Source organism: Myotis myotis, unplaced genomic scaffold, assembly GCF_014108235.1.
Source record: "Myotis myotis isolate mMyoMyo1 unplaced genomic scaffold, mMyoMyo1.p scaffold_m19_p_10, whole genome shotgun sequence".
In the NCBI taxonomy this organism is placed as follows: Eukaryota; Metazoa; Chordata; class Mammalia; order Chiroptera; family Vespertilionidae; genus Myotis; species Myotis myotis.
In genome coordinates, this window is record NW_023416314.1 from 49,810,503 (window position 1) to 49,827,131 (window position 16,629).

At 39.4% G+C, this 16,629-nt stretch overlaps 1 non-coding gene and 1 pseudogene across 1 annotated transcript; one reads left to right on the plus strand and one right to left on the minus strand.

Moving 5' to 3' along the window:
• The first annotated feature begins 4,318 nt into the window (after positions 1-4,318).
• LOC118665419 lies at positions 4,319-15,827 on the plus strand (annotated as a pseudogene).
• Positions 12,955-13,119, minus strand: LOC118665558. Its single transcript, XR_004970666.1, has one exon. It is a non-coding gene; the product is annotated as a U1 spliceosomal RNA (small nuclear RNA).
• Positions 15,828-16,629: the final 802 nt, after the last annotated feature.

A 16,629-nucleotide genomic window follows, 5' to 3' on the forward strand; every position in this document is an offset into this window, starting at 1 on the left:
CACTTGCGTTATACTGCCATCAAGCGGAGAGGAGAGTCGTAGAGGGTGAGGAAACCAAATAAAAGGGCTATTATTTATTTCTTTTGACAGTAGGTTTATTTAAGCTGGGAACAGTGAAACAAGGAAGGGCCTAGGACAGAAGAAGCAACAGGAGAGAGCCTAGGCAGGGCTGCTTTGGCTCTCTGGAAACTCAGAGAAAAGGGGTCCCTGGGAACAGGTTCAGGGGGTTAGTGCCTGGAAGCTGCCACTGTCCATTGCTCCCGTGATTGCAGGTCTGCTGGGGTCCCCTGAGTTTAGGAAATGCACACCTGTGGGAGAAGAAGAGGGGTAAGCGGAAGGCGCAGGGCTGCTCCAGGAGGGAGAGCGTGCTTAAAAGGGCTTGAAGTATCCATCTTACATAAAAACTGCTGTTTGAAATTTTAACCGTGATAGTATGGCTTCTGTCTTAAATAATAAGGAAAATAAGACTCCTCCCATTCCAGAGAGGCCGTAAATTATGCCCCAGACAGAGTTGTCAGTGCTGGCACCCAGACAGTTGCCAGGCCTTGAGATATGGTCTCATGGCCCCTCCCCAGCATGCAGGCCTTCTTTCTCAGAAGGCCCGGGAGTCTCATTCCAAATTTGGGAGACAAAGGACTGGAAAAAGTATAAATAAAGAGAGTTTCCTCCATATTGGGGACCCAGAATTTGAAAGACACATTTTTCTCTGGGCCTCCACAGAATTTAATAATAAAATGTAACTCCTGTAGTCGGCACTGCAGTTCAGCCTCTGCTTCGGCAGGGTGCTATAACTGTAGTTGCTGGCCAGCTTAATAAAGGCTCCTAAATTTTGATCTGAGTCCCTGGTGGTCGTCTGTACGGGTCACCCCATTACAGGCTGACTTAACATCTTGTACATCCAGGTGCTCCTGACCCTTTAGGTTCATCACCGTGGCCAGACTAGCTAATACAGACTATGTCAGAATTGGATGTAATTCAATAAGCGTTATTAAAAGTCTATTATTTTCCAGGCGTTAAACTGATTCATAAGAATGGATACTTGGAGACAGACCTAAAATCAAAAGTTAACTGTTACAAAAATGTATGACTTACAAGGCACTTTTATGCCAATTAAAAAATATTTGAAAAATATTTTTTTATTAATTTAGTGGGTTTGATTTTCTAACCGCTCTACAAAGTAGGTATTAATATTCTAATTTTATAGCTAGAAAACTGGGGATCAGAAAAGCAGAGATCTGCCCTGACTGGTTTGGCTCAGTGGATAGAGCATCAGCCTGTGGACTTAAGGGTCCCAGGTTCGATTCCAGTCAAGGTCATGTACCTTGGTTGCGGGCACATCCCCAGTAGGGGGTGTGCAGGAGGCAACTGATCGATGTTTCTAACTCTCTATTGCTCTCCCTTCCTCTCTGTAAAAAATCAATAAAATATATTCTTTAAAAAAGAAAGAAAGAAAAGCAGAGATCTGCCCAACATTACTTTTTTGGAAAGCACTTTATTTATTTATTTTTATTCCTATTTTTTTTTTTAGTTTTTCTTTTATAAAGTACTTTAAAATTGAGTACTTTCTATTATTGACTATATTCTTGGCCAGGTTCTAAGACTATAAGGAGAAATAAGTTTACATACAAAGAACCTATTGTTCATTGTATGTAAAATAATTATAACACAGAGAGAGTATTGGGAAATACTTCCTAAGAGCAATGGTTTGGCTCTAAAAAGTGAAAATAAATATGCAGTGTAGGGAAGAGGTTACTAGGCAGGGAGAAAAATAAAACGCATCAGATGCAAAGATATGGGAGTACAGAAGACCCTTGCAATAAGAGAATGGTGAAAATTTCATTGACTAACTAAGCCATCAGGTACATGCTGAGAAGTCATGGGGTTGAGCCTGGGAAACAAAGCTTCAACCAGATTGTAAAAGGCCTCCAAAGGGTTTGGATTTTAAAAATCTCTGTGGGTTGCCACTGCTTACAACGTCAGCAGAGTACTGTTTGGAGAAGATAACTCTGGAGCCAATGAGGAAGCTACACTAAAAGAGGTGAGTTATTGGGGGCTGTTGTAGAAGTCAGACACTGACAACTAAGGCACAATGAGGATGAAGACAAAGAGGCAGCACTGAGAGACACCAGGAGTCAGACTTGTCAGAATTGGGTGATGAGTTGGAGTTGGAGATTTAAGGGAAAAAAGAGGAGGAGGAGAAGTCTGAACTACTGGGTGGATGGTAATGCTGCCATTATCTATACAGACCACAGGGTTTGGGGCAGCCAGTAAATGATGGGTCCAGAATTCAATCCCAAGCCTTCTGACTTCAGACCTTCTGCGTATTACACTCTAACATACCGTGTTTTATAGGCTAGCAATGCCACTTATGTCAGAAAAATATTAATGAAAGTAATCTAAAATTCTTACAAAAACAATTTCGACAATATAGCTAAATTATTATATCATCACTAGTGGCCTGGTGCACAAATTCTTGCACATCATAAACCTAGATGATATAGCCTACTGCACATGTAGGCTATACAGTATGGTCTGTTGCTCCTAGTCTATAAGTTTACAGCATGTTATGGTACTGAATACCTTAGGCAATTGTAACAAAATGGTAAGTATTTGTGTATCAAACAGAAAAGGTATAGTAAAAATATGGTAGAAAAGGATAAAAAATGGTACACCTGTAAAGGGCACTTACTATGAATGGAGCTCACAGGACTAGGTGTTGCTCTGGATGAGTTGGTGAGAGAGTGGAAAATGATTGTGAAGGCCTAGGACATTACTGTACACTACTGTAGACACAAACACTGTACAATTAGGCTACACTAAATTTATAAAAAAATATTTTTTTCAAAACTAAATTTACTTTAGCTTACTGTAACTAACATTTTTACTTTGTAAAAGTTTTAATTTTTTTAAATGTTTCAACTCTTTTATAATAATACTTAGCTTAAAACAAACATATTGTATAGCTGTACAAACATATTTTTATCTTTAAACTATAAGCTTTTTAATATTTTTAGTTAAATTTTTTTACCTTTAAAACTTTTTTTTTTTGTAAAAGCTAAGATACACACACATTAGCCTAGGCCTACACCAAGGTCAGTATCATCAATATCACTGTTTTCCACCTCCACTGGAAGGTCTTCAGGGGTAATAATATGCATGGAGCTATCCTCCCCTATAATAACAATGCTTTTTTAAAGAATAACTTTTGAAGGACCTTTGAGAAGGTGTCACTCTTTTCAGAAATATATCCATAGTAGTTTGCTTGGTTTGCTTCTTTTTTTCATCAAAGATTTGCTTATAAACAGACTAGAGGTCCAGTGCATGAAATTCGTGCACTGGGGGTGGGGCATTCCTCAGCCCAGCCTGCATCCTCTCACAGTCTGGGCCTCTTGCTCCTTACTGCCCACCTGCTCACTGCTCCTTACCACTCGGCTTGCTGATCCTTAGCACTGCCACAGAGGTGGGAGAGGATCGTGCCACCACTGCTGCACTCGCCAGCCGTGAGCCTGGCTTTTAGCTGAGTGACACTCCCTATGTGGGAATGCACTGACCACCAGAGGGCAGCTCTTGCATTGAGCGTCTGCCTCCTGGTGGTCAGTGCACATCATAGCAACTGATCATTCTGGTCATTTTGCCGTAACAGTCACTTAGGCTTTTATTATATAGATAATTGCCATGAACATTCCTGTGAATGAACACCTTTCAGTGTTAAAAGTACATGTCTTCAAACTTTTTAAGGAGCTTGTAGTTGAGGTCTGCGAAAGCATCTGTTAAACTCTTCATTGTGAATTTTCTTGGGGGTTCTTTCTTTATTTATTTTTTTGTTGGGATGGGGGGGGGGGGTTTGCTTCTTTTTCTTCTCCTACAGTTTCCTTTCCTCTTGTCTCTTCTTCAGTTATGCATTTCTGTTCCAATTTCAAGAACTACCCATCAGTCACTTCCTTGGAACCACCTCTAGGAGTTCTTCAGTGTCATCCTCAACTACACGCAACTTAAAGTTGTTGGACATTTCAACCACAGTCTTTTTGATTTTGCAACCTCTTTACCCTAGACCAGTCCTTTTAGATATGGACAAACCTCTTTGAGTGTCTTTTTCCAGATGCCCTCATATACTCCTTGGCGACATCACCCTAAACCAAAGCATGATTCTTGATGCATCATAGATGTAATCCTTTCAGAATTGCATCAGTGTCCTCAATTGCAATACTTATCTGGGTAAAGTTCATCTCCGGTAGTAAGGCTTACAAGTTGCTATAATTCCTTGATCCATTGGTTCAATCAAAGAGGTGATATTTGGAGGGATGATTTTGATATTGGGATGAAGATCACCAATAAAAGGATGTCTGGGAGCATTATTGACAAGAAGCAAAGTTTTAAAAGGTATGTTACCCTCCAAACAGTACTTGTCCATTTTGCTGTCATTGTAATTCAGGAGGACATCTTGGAAGAGGAGCTGGGTCATCCATGACTTTATTGCTCCTATAGAACACTGGCATTGTGTGCTTATCAGTATGCTTGAAGGTCCTTAGGGTTACTACACCAGATCACAAAGGGTTTCAATTTGTATCCTGCAACATTGCCCCAAAGCAAGACTGTTATCTTGTCCTTAAAAGCCTTGAAACCTGGCATTGACTTGCCCTCATTTCAGGCGTCTGTTTCCAGAACAGGAAGATTTCATTTACATTGAGTATTTCCTCTGGCAGGTAATTTCCCTCCTCATTCAGCTTAGCTAGAGTTTCCAGAAATTCTTCAGCTGCCTTCTATCAGCATTCGCAGGCTTATCACTCACTTTCACACTATATAATGAATAATTGTTTTTGAATCACTTAAACCACCCAGTAAATTCAATATCAGAATCAGGTTCAGCCCTTTTTTTCAACATTGCAAACAAATTGTTTGCTTTGGTTGTAATCGTCTTGGTGTTGAGAGAGATACACTTCTGTGTCTGGTCTTCAACCCAGGTCATTAATAAGTTTCTGCATGTTTGATACAGGCCCTTCTCAAATTTTTGTTAGTCTTGTTACCTTCAGTGAAACAGATCCTTTAACAGCGCCCATCACTTTGTTCTTTTTCTTCAAGATCATAGCTGTGGTGGAATGGAACATACCTGACAGATAAGTGATAACCATCACTGATTTTCCACCTTCACTGTCATTAAACATATTGTCATTAATTGTTCTCAGGTCAATCATTCATCATAGCCTCTTACTGACAATATTAGCAGCGAATCTTGTACACTTAAAGGCCATAGTGAACAAAACAATATGGGATTAAATCAAGCACAAGAGAAAATGATGCAATCAAGAGACATGGTAAACATGAGTAACATAGTTGCCTATTACCATTACCAGGTACTATATACTGTACATAATTGAATCAAAATAAAATAGAACTTATTTATTTATTTATTTATTCATTTATTTGAATTTGCTGGGGTGACACTGGTTAATCAAATTATATAGCTTTCAGGGGCACAATTCTACAATACATCATCTGTACATTGTATCGTGTCTTCACCACCCCAAGTCAAGTCTCCTTCCATCACCATTAACCACACTTTACCCTCTTCCCCCTCCCTCTCAACCCCCTTTCCCTCTGTAATCACCATACTGCAAATATAACACTTTTAAAGAAGAAAGGATACACTGGGTACCTTCTGTGGATTCAGTCCATTCTCTTCATTGTGCAACTTCTTGAGTGATCTAAAAGTCACTTCTATGTAACCTAGATAAAGTGTTTCTCCAATTGTTGAAATGTGGCTCCCTTACTTCACCATTCATACTGTTCTTGCCAAGGACTCCATGTTGCCACATCCAATTGTTAGTATTACTTTGTCTCAGGTGGCCTCTGTACTACATTAGATTCAACTGCCTGTGCTCTGCTTTGTGAACTTAGTCCTGTGAACTCTGCCCAGGTGTTATATCACCCTGGATCTCATTCTTCCTACCCACATCCCATTACTGAAGAATATCGAGAACCACCTGGTTTCTATATTCTTCAATAATCTCCCTTCCTACCACATCCTAGGGACATGTGCTAGGCCACCTAATCTAGGCCTTGCTCAATGATTTATTTCTTAACGGCAATGACCAATTTTTAAGATCATTAGATTTCAATCTCCTGCCCCGTCATCCCCTATTTATAATCAATTGCCAGAAAGTTCTGCAGGTATTTTTTGAAAGAATTCTCAAACAAATGTATTCATCTCCATTCCACTTCTGCTACTTGTTCAATTGCTTATTATATGACTTATCAATGAGGCCAAGGGAAACCTAGTAAGAGATTTAATCTGCAAGGCATGCACCAATCTAGAAGGCAAGTTAGGTCCTAAAAGCTGGGCAAGATAAAATGAGTGACTGATCTCGTTTGAGGGCTGTTTTCAGACGGTATCAAGAATATCTCAGGATATTTTTTTACTTTCTTATTAAATTTATTGAACTGACATTAGTTAATAAAATTATATAGGTTTCAGGTGTACAATTCTGTAATACATCATCTGTATATTGTATTGTATGTTACCGGAGGCTAAGACCAACAGTAGTTAACATATTAATGCGATATTTAGCAGGGCTGAAAATCAGCATAATATCGCCCTGTTGTTGGCCAAATGGCTCAAGGCAATCCCCTAACCTGATAATCCTTTTACTGTTTACCAAACTTTACCTTTGATATGCCTGTATTCATTCCTAAAGGGTAAATGTGTATTCAAGTGAATTAAAGCAAACAGGACCAAGAAGTTAGAGAGCCTCTCCACTAGAGAAAAGTTTCCGCCTGGCCCCCGCACCCCCATGCCTTCTAAATTCATATTTCTTGTCTAGTGCATTCATTTGTGCACGGCCCCTTCTCTAGATCCTGAATCCTCGCTGTAAAAGGTTGCAGCATGTGTTCCCACCCTGAGACAAGTCTCCTTCCATCATTATTTATCCTCCCTATGCCCTCTTCTACCTCCCCACAACCTCCTTTTTCTCTGGTAATCACCATACTGTTCTTTAGGATTGTATTACTACAATTCCTAACCATGTCTCCCAGATGCTATGTGCTACTAACATGTTTTGCGCACACCTACCTCTATACTTTTATTTGGTTACTCTGGGTTGGTGGTACTAGTTTAGTATTGTCTCATTTCAAGGTTGCTATGTAATGTCATAAAGCCTTTAGTATCATGGTCAAAGCAAAAATGTGGTTAAGCACATCCCTAGGTGGTTTCCATGGAAACCAAAATGTGAGTTGACATGTATAATTCTTAACTGAAGACACTGATCAGTAAGTCAACATCGCAGTGTCAGGAACTGGAACTGAAGTACAATTTTCCAGAACCAGGGGAGACACAAGCCAACAGAAAAATTCTGGGCAGTTTTTCTAAGCTCGTTGAAGTTCTCTGCTATCTGTAAAAAAAAAAAAAAAAAAAAAAAAAAAAAACAACTCAAACCTTCACACTGAGTCCTATTTGAATTCTCCTTGTCTTTGACTTCTAACAAGGCTCAGTATCTCCTGCAGAAGAATAGCTAACTCATACAACACTTTCCAAAGGCTAGTGCATTAATTATATTTTTAATATTTTATGATGTTTTGATATACTGGGGGGTCTAGCTGGCTGATGAGAGACTGTCCCTCCCAGGGTTAGCTAATTCCCAAAGATAATTAACAATTTGTTTAAAAACATGTGTTTCACTCACAAACCAACCAAATCCCAAGTCCATACCCCAAACCACCTTCTTTATCCTACTCTTCCACAGCAAGACAATATTTTTCCTGCCCTAAATCACCAAGGGCCAGGTACCAGAAAACTAGAGACTGTAGCTCAGAGCCCACTAGAATTATTTAAACTAACCAGTCCTGAACTATTTCTCCTGCCCTGCCTTGCCTTTCCCATGAAAAATAGTAAAAGCTCTGGGCCAGACTTCCCCTCTCATTTCTTTCTGCCTCCTGATGAACACTGGTGTTTCCCCATGTGGCCCCCATGGTGTGATGTAGCCCCCTCCTCTTGGAGAATGTGAGTAAGAAAAAATTTTTTTCAATAGCATTAGATTCTCCATGTCATCTTTCAGTCATCTTCATAAATTAAAATACCATGAGTACAACTAAAAAAGCTAGCAGCCATTGTAAGCACTTTGTATAGATAAATGTATTTATTTAATCTTCATTAGTCTATGAGATATATACTATTACTATTCCCATTTTAACAAGGACATAAGGTACAGAGAGAACAAGTAACTTGCTCAAAGTTCTATGAGTGGGTGGCAGAACTGGCGCCAAGTCTGTAATTTCACAACTGTACTGTATTGTCTCTTGAGAAAGTTGGGATGTTCTTTGTGTTCAAGACCCAAATCTGTGGCATTCTTCTCATTACTGCAGACCACCTGCAAGGGTTGCCATTTTTGTTTGAAAACCTGCTTTAAATAAGTTATCAGAATGGTATATCTGGGGACCTAAAAAGCATCACTATTTCTGATCCCAGGTGAACAGAGAAGAGAACATTTAGTTTAAATTGGGTAGTACTCAGATGCTATAAGATTGAGAACCCATACACTGTCTCTTGGATTTGTCTTTTTAAAGAATATAGCACCAGTACCAAACACAGGAGAACACAGTCCTTTGAGTGATCCTAGGAATGAACCAAATGCCTTGTAAGCAGCCAGCTATAAGCCATTCGGTGTATCTAGGGCACAGAGCACAGAATGACTCCAGGAGATGAAATCAGAGAGGTCCACAGGAGCCAGGCCAGGAATGGCCCAGTTGACTTGCAAAAAAGTATGTAGGTCATAGGGAGCCAATTTCTGTTCCTTCCTCATACTTGAGCAATGGAACCCCCTGACTGATCTCCCACTGATGGCTACATAAATGATCATTTAGGGTCCTAGCTGATTTGGCTCAGTGTCTAGAGCGTTGGCCTGTGGACTGAAGGATCCCAGGTTCGATTCCAGTCAAGGGCACATGACCTAGTTGTGGGCTTGATCCCCAGTAGGAGCAGCTGATCTATGATTCTCTCTCATCATTGATGTTTCTATCTCTATCTCTCTCCCTCTTTTTTTTTTTCCTCTCTGAAATCAACTATATATATATATATATATATATATATATATATATATATATATATGCCTGGCGCACAAAATTCATGCACTGGAGAGGGGGTCCCTCAGCCCAGCCTGCCCCCTCTCACAGTCTGGGAGCCCTCAGGGGATATCCTACAGATAACTTAGGCCCACTCCCTGCAGCAGTCTGGCCTCCTTCTGCAGGAGGCAACCAGCTGATCAGGGGAAGACGCCACCCCCATCACCCCGCTGCTGCTGCCACTGCCAGCCGCTGTAGCCACTAAGGTGTTTTCATCAGCGCAGACTCCAGTCTCTTCACCACGAAAAAATGACAACTTTCTTTAGGCATTTTCAAGATGTCTCTTTCATTCTTTCTTTCTTTTTTTTTTTTTTTATCCTCACCTGAGGATATTTTTCCATTGATTTTTAGAGAGTGTGGAAGAGAGAGGGAAAGACAAAGAGAAACACCAATGTGAGAGGAACACTTTGATTGGTTGCCTCCTGCATGAGCCCTGACCTGGGCCCCTGCCAGGGAGGAACCTGCAACCCAGGTACATGCCCTTAATCAGAATTGAACCTGGACCCTGCGGTCCATAGGCCAAGGCTCTATCCATTGAGCCAAACTGGCTAGGGCAGGATATGACATTTCTTAGCCCCTCCCGCAGCAGACCTTCGTTTTTTCCTCCAGGAGTGAGGTGGAAAAACCCTAGATCAGGGGTGGGAAACCCCTGGCACACGTGCTAAACATGGCATGCCAGTAACTTTTGCTGGCATGTGAAACCCTCTCTTATAATCTTCCATTTACAATTATGAATCTTTGTTCTCAGTGATGAATTTTGTTAAGTCTCGTAATAGGAGTAGCCTGATGGATAAAAGTAGTAGCTCGTGCATATCTCTAAAGGTCACAAAATATAAACCTGATGTAAAATCTCTGTCATCAGTGATGCAGCAGCAAAAGTCCCAATGATAATATCAAACGGAGTCATAAAGTTCTCTGTCGGACTATCAGTGTACATGTATACATTAAAAAATAAATGTATTTTTCATCATCATATACTGTGTTTTTGTTACTCGAATGAATTTTATTTCTTCAAGGTTCTTCACATATGTACACCTTAAGAGATATCAAGTAGGTGTAACATGTTCTCAAGAAATTAGGGTTGGCACGCAGAAGAATTTTGAGTCAGAGATTTTGCTGGTTTTGGCATGCACTCACAAAAAGATTGCCCACCCCTGCCCTAGATCACCTTCTTGGATTCTTATTACCCAAGTTACCATGAATGCTGCGAGTGGTGTACCGGGAGCTTAGCCAATGAGCAGTCAGAAGAGGTGTTTCCTCTGCAGCTCATGTGCAGAGGTGGGACTGCTGGTGCACTGCAGCTGGAGCAACCCCAGGCCCCCCTGTCTGTGTCTGCTCCGGGCCTCACCTACGTGCGCAGCTTCCTCCTGACTGGTCGTGACTGTTATGGTGCCCGGGCTAATTACTATATTACCTCTTTATATATATATATATATAGATTTTAAAAATAATCATTTAGGTTGTGTAACATGTAGAGTAAAACTTTTATTAATGACACTAATAAAACTTACAGCCAACATTTGACAAACATTACTATTTTCTTTTCAATTACTGCCTTGGGACAATATCCAGAAATAAGATTGAATCAAAGATTATTATTGTTCTCATACTTCTTATCTTGTTAACCTCTAGACTACTTTCAAGGAGAGGCATTCCAGGTCTCTACCTAGGAGATGCCAGTAGCACACTTCTCCATGTTGTGACACCAAAAATGTCTCCAGACATTATCAAAGTTCTCCTGGGGGTCAAAACTGGCCACTGATCTAAATAATGGGAATTTCTTAAAATGAAGTGTGCAACCTCCAGGCTCCACTCTTTTAAAAGAAAGGAGAATCTTTTCTCCTATTTTTTAAATATATTTTTATTGATTTCAGAGAGGGAGAGAGAGATAGAAACATCAATGATGAGAGCGAATCATGGATCGGCTGCCTCCTGCACGACCCCTCCTGGGGATTGAGCTCACAAGCTGAGCATGTGCCCTGACTGGGAATCGAACCGTGATCTCCTGGTTCATAGGTTGATGCTCAACCCTGAGTCACACTGGCCAGCCTCCCCTTGACTATTTCTTCCTGCCGGCTGGCTGGAAAGTGGATGTGATTATGTGTGTTGGAGCAGCCATTTTATTCACAAGATAGATGCCATAGGTAAGAATGATAGCGCAATAATGGAAAAAAAAAAAAAAAAAAAAAAAAGCCTGGCCCTTTATAACTATAGTGCCATCACACCAACCATAAATTGCCTATCCAGATTTATCCATGAGATTGAAAAGGATCTTCTAATTTGTTTAAGCCGTTATTATTTTGAACCACAGCAGCTAAATATATCCTAACAAATACACATTTTTTTAAATCCACCCCCAGCTTTTATTTCAATTTGTAAAATTGTTGCTTGAACAAATCCCTGTAGCTCTCCCAGAAGAATGAGCACATAGCTAGCAGTCACATTTTGCCATAACAGTGTCAGTATGTTCCTGATTTCATCAGGCATTCTGTAGGACACCGCATGTGTAAATGCATGGAAGAATACAACAGCATGATGATCTATGGGTGGGAATGACAAGGAATTCAATGCAATTGACATATAAAAGCCAAATAGGGAAATAGTTAAAAATGTAGGTATAAGCCAGCTTTTGAAGGCTCTATCACATGTTTTGAAGAACTCTATTTTTTTCCTGAAGGATGTGCACGTCATGAAAGTACCTGATGGACTTCCATTTTAGAAAGGTAATTCTTATGGCAAGGTAAAAAATAGATTGGAGGAAATCATTACATGAGGAGGAAAAGTAAATTAATGACATGCCTATTTGGAGAAAAAATTAAAGGAACGCAATTTAGAGGATAAACTACCCAATCTAATATAGCACGTTTTAGAAGATTAGCTAGTCTAATACAGAAGAGAGAAAGAGAAACATAAATGAGGAATGGTGGTAGCAGGTTACAGATAGAGGAAATTTTTAAAAAAATTGTACATTTCTCCCTCTTCTTCCCTTGTTCACTTACATTCCCCTTCTCCTATGGGTATTCATTTTAGTATATCAAATGCATTTCTTTTCTTTTTAAAAAACTATTTTTATTGATTTCAAAGAAGAAGCGAGAGGGAGGAAGAGACAGAAACATCAATGATGAAAGAGAATCATTGATCGGCTGCCTCCTGCATGTCCCACACTGGAGATCGTGCCCACAACCTGGCATGTGTTCTGAATAGGAATCTATCCATGACCTCCTGTTCATAGGTCGATGCTCAACCACTGAGCCACTCTGGCCAGGCAAATACATGTCTTTTTAATTCACCTTCCATGTATTCATTTTTACAAGTACTTATATATTCTTGAAAAATATAACACTGTTTTGGCTTTTTAAAAATTTTATTAAAGTATAACATACAGATATGTATAAAAACTGTAAGTGTAAAGATCAATAAATTAACACATGAACATGCTCTGGTAATTACACCCAAGTCAAGAAATAGAATACTGCCAGAATCCCAGAAACTTCCATCTTAACCCTTTCCTGCCACTACCTCCTCCCCAATTTTAACCACAGAATGACTTCTAGCACCATAGATTAGTTTTTGTCTGTTTTGAGCTTCAGATAAATCCAATAATGTGACATGTATTCTTTTGTGCCTGTGCCTTTTATTTAACATTACGTTAATGAAATTTGTCCACATTGTGTGTACTAGTAGCTGCAGTTCTTATTTTTATTGCTGTATAGTATTCCATTGCTTGGTTATATCACAATTTATGTATCCATTCTATTATTGATAGACTTTTGGGTAATGGCCAATTGACTATAATGAATTGTGCTTCTATGAATAGTGTTACATCTCTCCCTTTTTTTTTCTTTAAATTTTGCACAAATGCAGTCCCCCTACTACTACAAATTATGCAGTCGAGTTTCCCACACTTGGGGAAATTGCAGGGGTCAGCACATCTGGAGTGCAATAGATAATCCGTGCCCTGGGAAAACCACATTCGTGATCATTACATGTCTTTTGATATACATGTGATTTCATTTCCTCTACCAAGGACTAAAATTGGTTGTACCAAAATACATATCCATCATCAGTGTTCTGAGAGATCCAGTAGCTTTAAAATTTCCTAGACATGACATTGTCACTTTTTTATTTTCGGTCATTCTGGTAGCTATATAGTCATTGATTTTACTTTGTATCTTTTATGACTGTTGAAGTGAGCACCTTTTCAAATGTGTATTGGCTATTATTTTTTGCGAAGTGCCTCATCAAGTCTCTTGCGCATTTTTTATTATTATAATTGTTTGCTTATTTCTTTTTCCTTATTAATAGGCATTTTTAAATATATTCTGGGTATGAGGCTCTTATCATATGTTTATTAATCAATGTTTTGATCTCACATCAATATTTCTCTCTCCCTCTTCCATCCTCTCTCTCTAAAAATCAATTAAAATATTTTTTAAATAATAAGAGTTTTGCATCTATGTTCTCGAATGAGAATTACCCACAATTTTTTCTTGTTGTTTTCGCAGGATTTTTTATTTGAAAGCAATACTCAATTTATAAAATAAATTGATATAGTCTCCCTCCTTTCGTATTCTCTATAAATATTTGTGTAGAATTGGTATCATTTTTTGAAGAAATACCCAAGCTTCCCCCACCCCCACCTTTCAAATTCCAATTTTCTCCTGATGCCTCCTTTTGAATCGATCTAAAAGCACTTGCGAATGGAATCTTCACTCTATAATACAAGGCAGAGCAAGGAATGGGTCTCAGAGCAAACAGCAAAAGACATGCACACTTTCCATTGCTTGAAGGAAATAGAGATAAACAACCTATTTCTTAGCCCCAAAGAGTGTGATTTACAAACTTTGATTATCCTGGCATTCTCCCTTCATAGATGATGAATATCGTGTTGGCTATTGCTTGCACTTTGGAAACATCCATCAGCCTGGGGTGACTCTGCAGTAGACAGCCCAGGAGCACAAGCATCAGTGCTCCTTCCAGGCTAGGTCCAGTGAGGAAATCAGGATGCAATTTAGTGATTCGATTACTAACCTCTGTGAAAACTGTTAAAGGGAAACCTCATTTAAAATAAAGTCCAGTGGGAAAGAGCAATGTTGACATGGTAGCCGTCACGGGGTCATTAGTTGGCATCTACCATAACTATTGACCGACTATGGAAGACTATCAAAATAGAGAAAATTGCAGAAAGTACCTACGGGTAGAGACAAAACTACAGGTCACGCGGTAACTATAAAAGAAATCAGACTAGAAAGTGAAGAGGAAGGGGTTCTTTATACTGAAATTCAGGAAATTTCTCTATTAATTGAATTTCATCATCCAAATATAGTCAGTCTGCAAAATGTGCTCATGCAGGATTCTAGGTTATATCTCATCTTTAAATACCTTCCAGGGATCTAAAGAAATGCTTGGATTCTATCCCTCCTAGTCAGTTCATGGATTTTTCACTTGTTAAGGGTTATTTGTACCAAAACCTACAAGGGGTTGTTTTGTCACTCTAGAATCGTTCTACACCAAGACTTACCAGGTAAAACCTCAAACTCTGTTGATCAAGTGACAAAGGAACAATTAAACTGTCTGGTTTTTGTCCTTGCCAGAGCTTTTGGAACACCCATTACAGTATATGCTCATGAGGTAGAAACACTTTGGTATAGATCCCCAGAAGTACTGCTGGGATCAGCTTGCTATTCAACTCCAGTTGCCATTTGGAGTAAAAGCACTATATTTGCAGAATTAGCAATGAAGAAACCACTTTTCCATGGGGATTCAGAAATTGGTAAACTCTTCAGAATTTCCAGAGCTTTGGGTACCCCCAACAATGAAGTGTGGCCAAAAGTGGAATCTTTACAGGACTATAAAAATACGTTTCCCACCACATGACCTCACTCGTTTGTGGAATATAGTGAACAACATAAACCAATGGACAAAATTGAATCCAGAGACAGAGAAGTATTGAACTGACTGTCAAACCTCAGAGGGGGCCTTAGCTGGTTTGGCTCAGTGGATAGAGCATCGGTCTGTGGACTGAGGGGTCCTGGGTTTGATTCTGGTCAAGGGCACATGCCTGGGGTTGCCAACTCGATCCTCATCATTGATGTGTCTATCTCTCTCTCCCCTCTCCCTTCCTCTCTGAAATCAATAAAAATATATTAAAAAAAAAAAAAAACACCTCAGAGGGAAGGCAGGGGAGGGGTGGAGGTGGGGGTAAGAGATGAACCAAAAGACTTGTATAAATGCATCTAAGCATTACCAATGGACACAGTCACTAGGGGGAGTAGTGGGGGGGGGGTAGAAGTGGCTGGGGAGAGGTCAATGGAGGAAACAAATCATATTGTAATAGCTATGTATGGGCCGGGGCAGAGGGGGTACTTGAAATATTAGGGGGAACACTCTGTAAAGTATGATTGTCTAACCACTATGTTGTGCACCTGAAACTAATACAGAATACTATTGAATGTGAACTATACTTGAAAAAAAAGATGGAAAACTGTATATGTTTGTCAACATAATAATTTTTAAAAGAATACATTTCCCAAGTGGAAACCAGGCAGCCTAGCATCCCATGTCAAAAACTTGGATGAAATGGCTTGGATCTGCTCTTTAAACTATTAGTCTACAATGCTGCATCGAGAACAGATAGTTATACTGTCAACTCTATTTTTGCTTTGTGTATTTTTGTATCCTCTGTTGTAAAACTTAAGTTCTACTTCATCTTCTAACTTCAAGAGCTGTAACTTAAAATGTAAATATTGTTCTATATGAATTTAAATATAATAATTCTGTATGTGTGTGTACATCTCACTGTAACAACTATTGTTACTATAATAAAAGTATAAATCTTTTTTTTTTATAATAAAAGTATAAATCTTTAAAAAAAATGGAGTCAGGAGGCCAGAAGGGGGAGCCCTCACACCTACCACTCTAGTCAATTACAGACCCCACAGGAAAGTATCAATTACAGACCCCAACAGGAAGAATCCTCAGTTATGAACCTTCACCCATTTTACTGAGGCACGCAGAAGTTAAGTAAGTTTTCTACTCCTACATATTTGTTAAGGTGTGGATTTTGGCTTTAAGCCAAGGCAATCTGACCCAAGAGTCTTCATCTTAACTTCTCCCTGATAATGCTTCACTTGAATTGAATACATAATTCTCAAAGACACGTGAGTGGGTAGGAGAGACTGATAAATATTTTAATTATGTCAATGAAACGGAGGTATAAATGATAAAAATAATATAGCTGATGGTTCAAGAGCAATTTTCTGAAATTAAGATGGAGAAACATGGGCATAATCCGAGGCAGGTGTGCATGACTACGCAGAGGATAAAGAATGAGACTGTACTTGGTCTAAAACAAGTCTCTCTGGACAGCTTGTCCCAAGCCTTTTGACAGTTCTTCAGTCCCTTGAGAATTTTACATTATTGAGTTGATCTCTTTCATGCTAACTCTTTTGAACTCTTTTGATCTTGTGAGTACTTTTCCTTTCACAATGCCCTTCTCAGCAACCCCGCCAGGTAAGC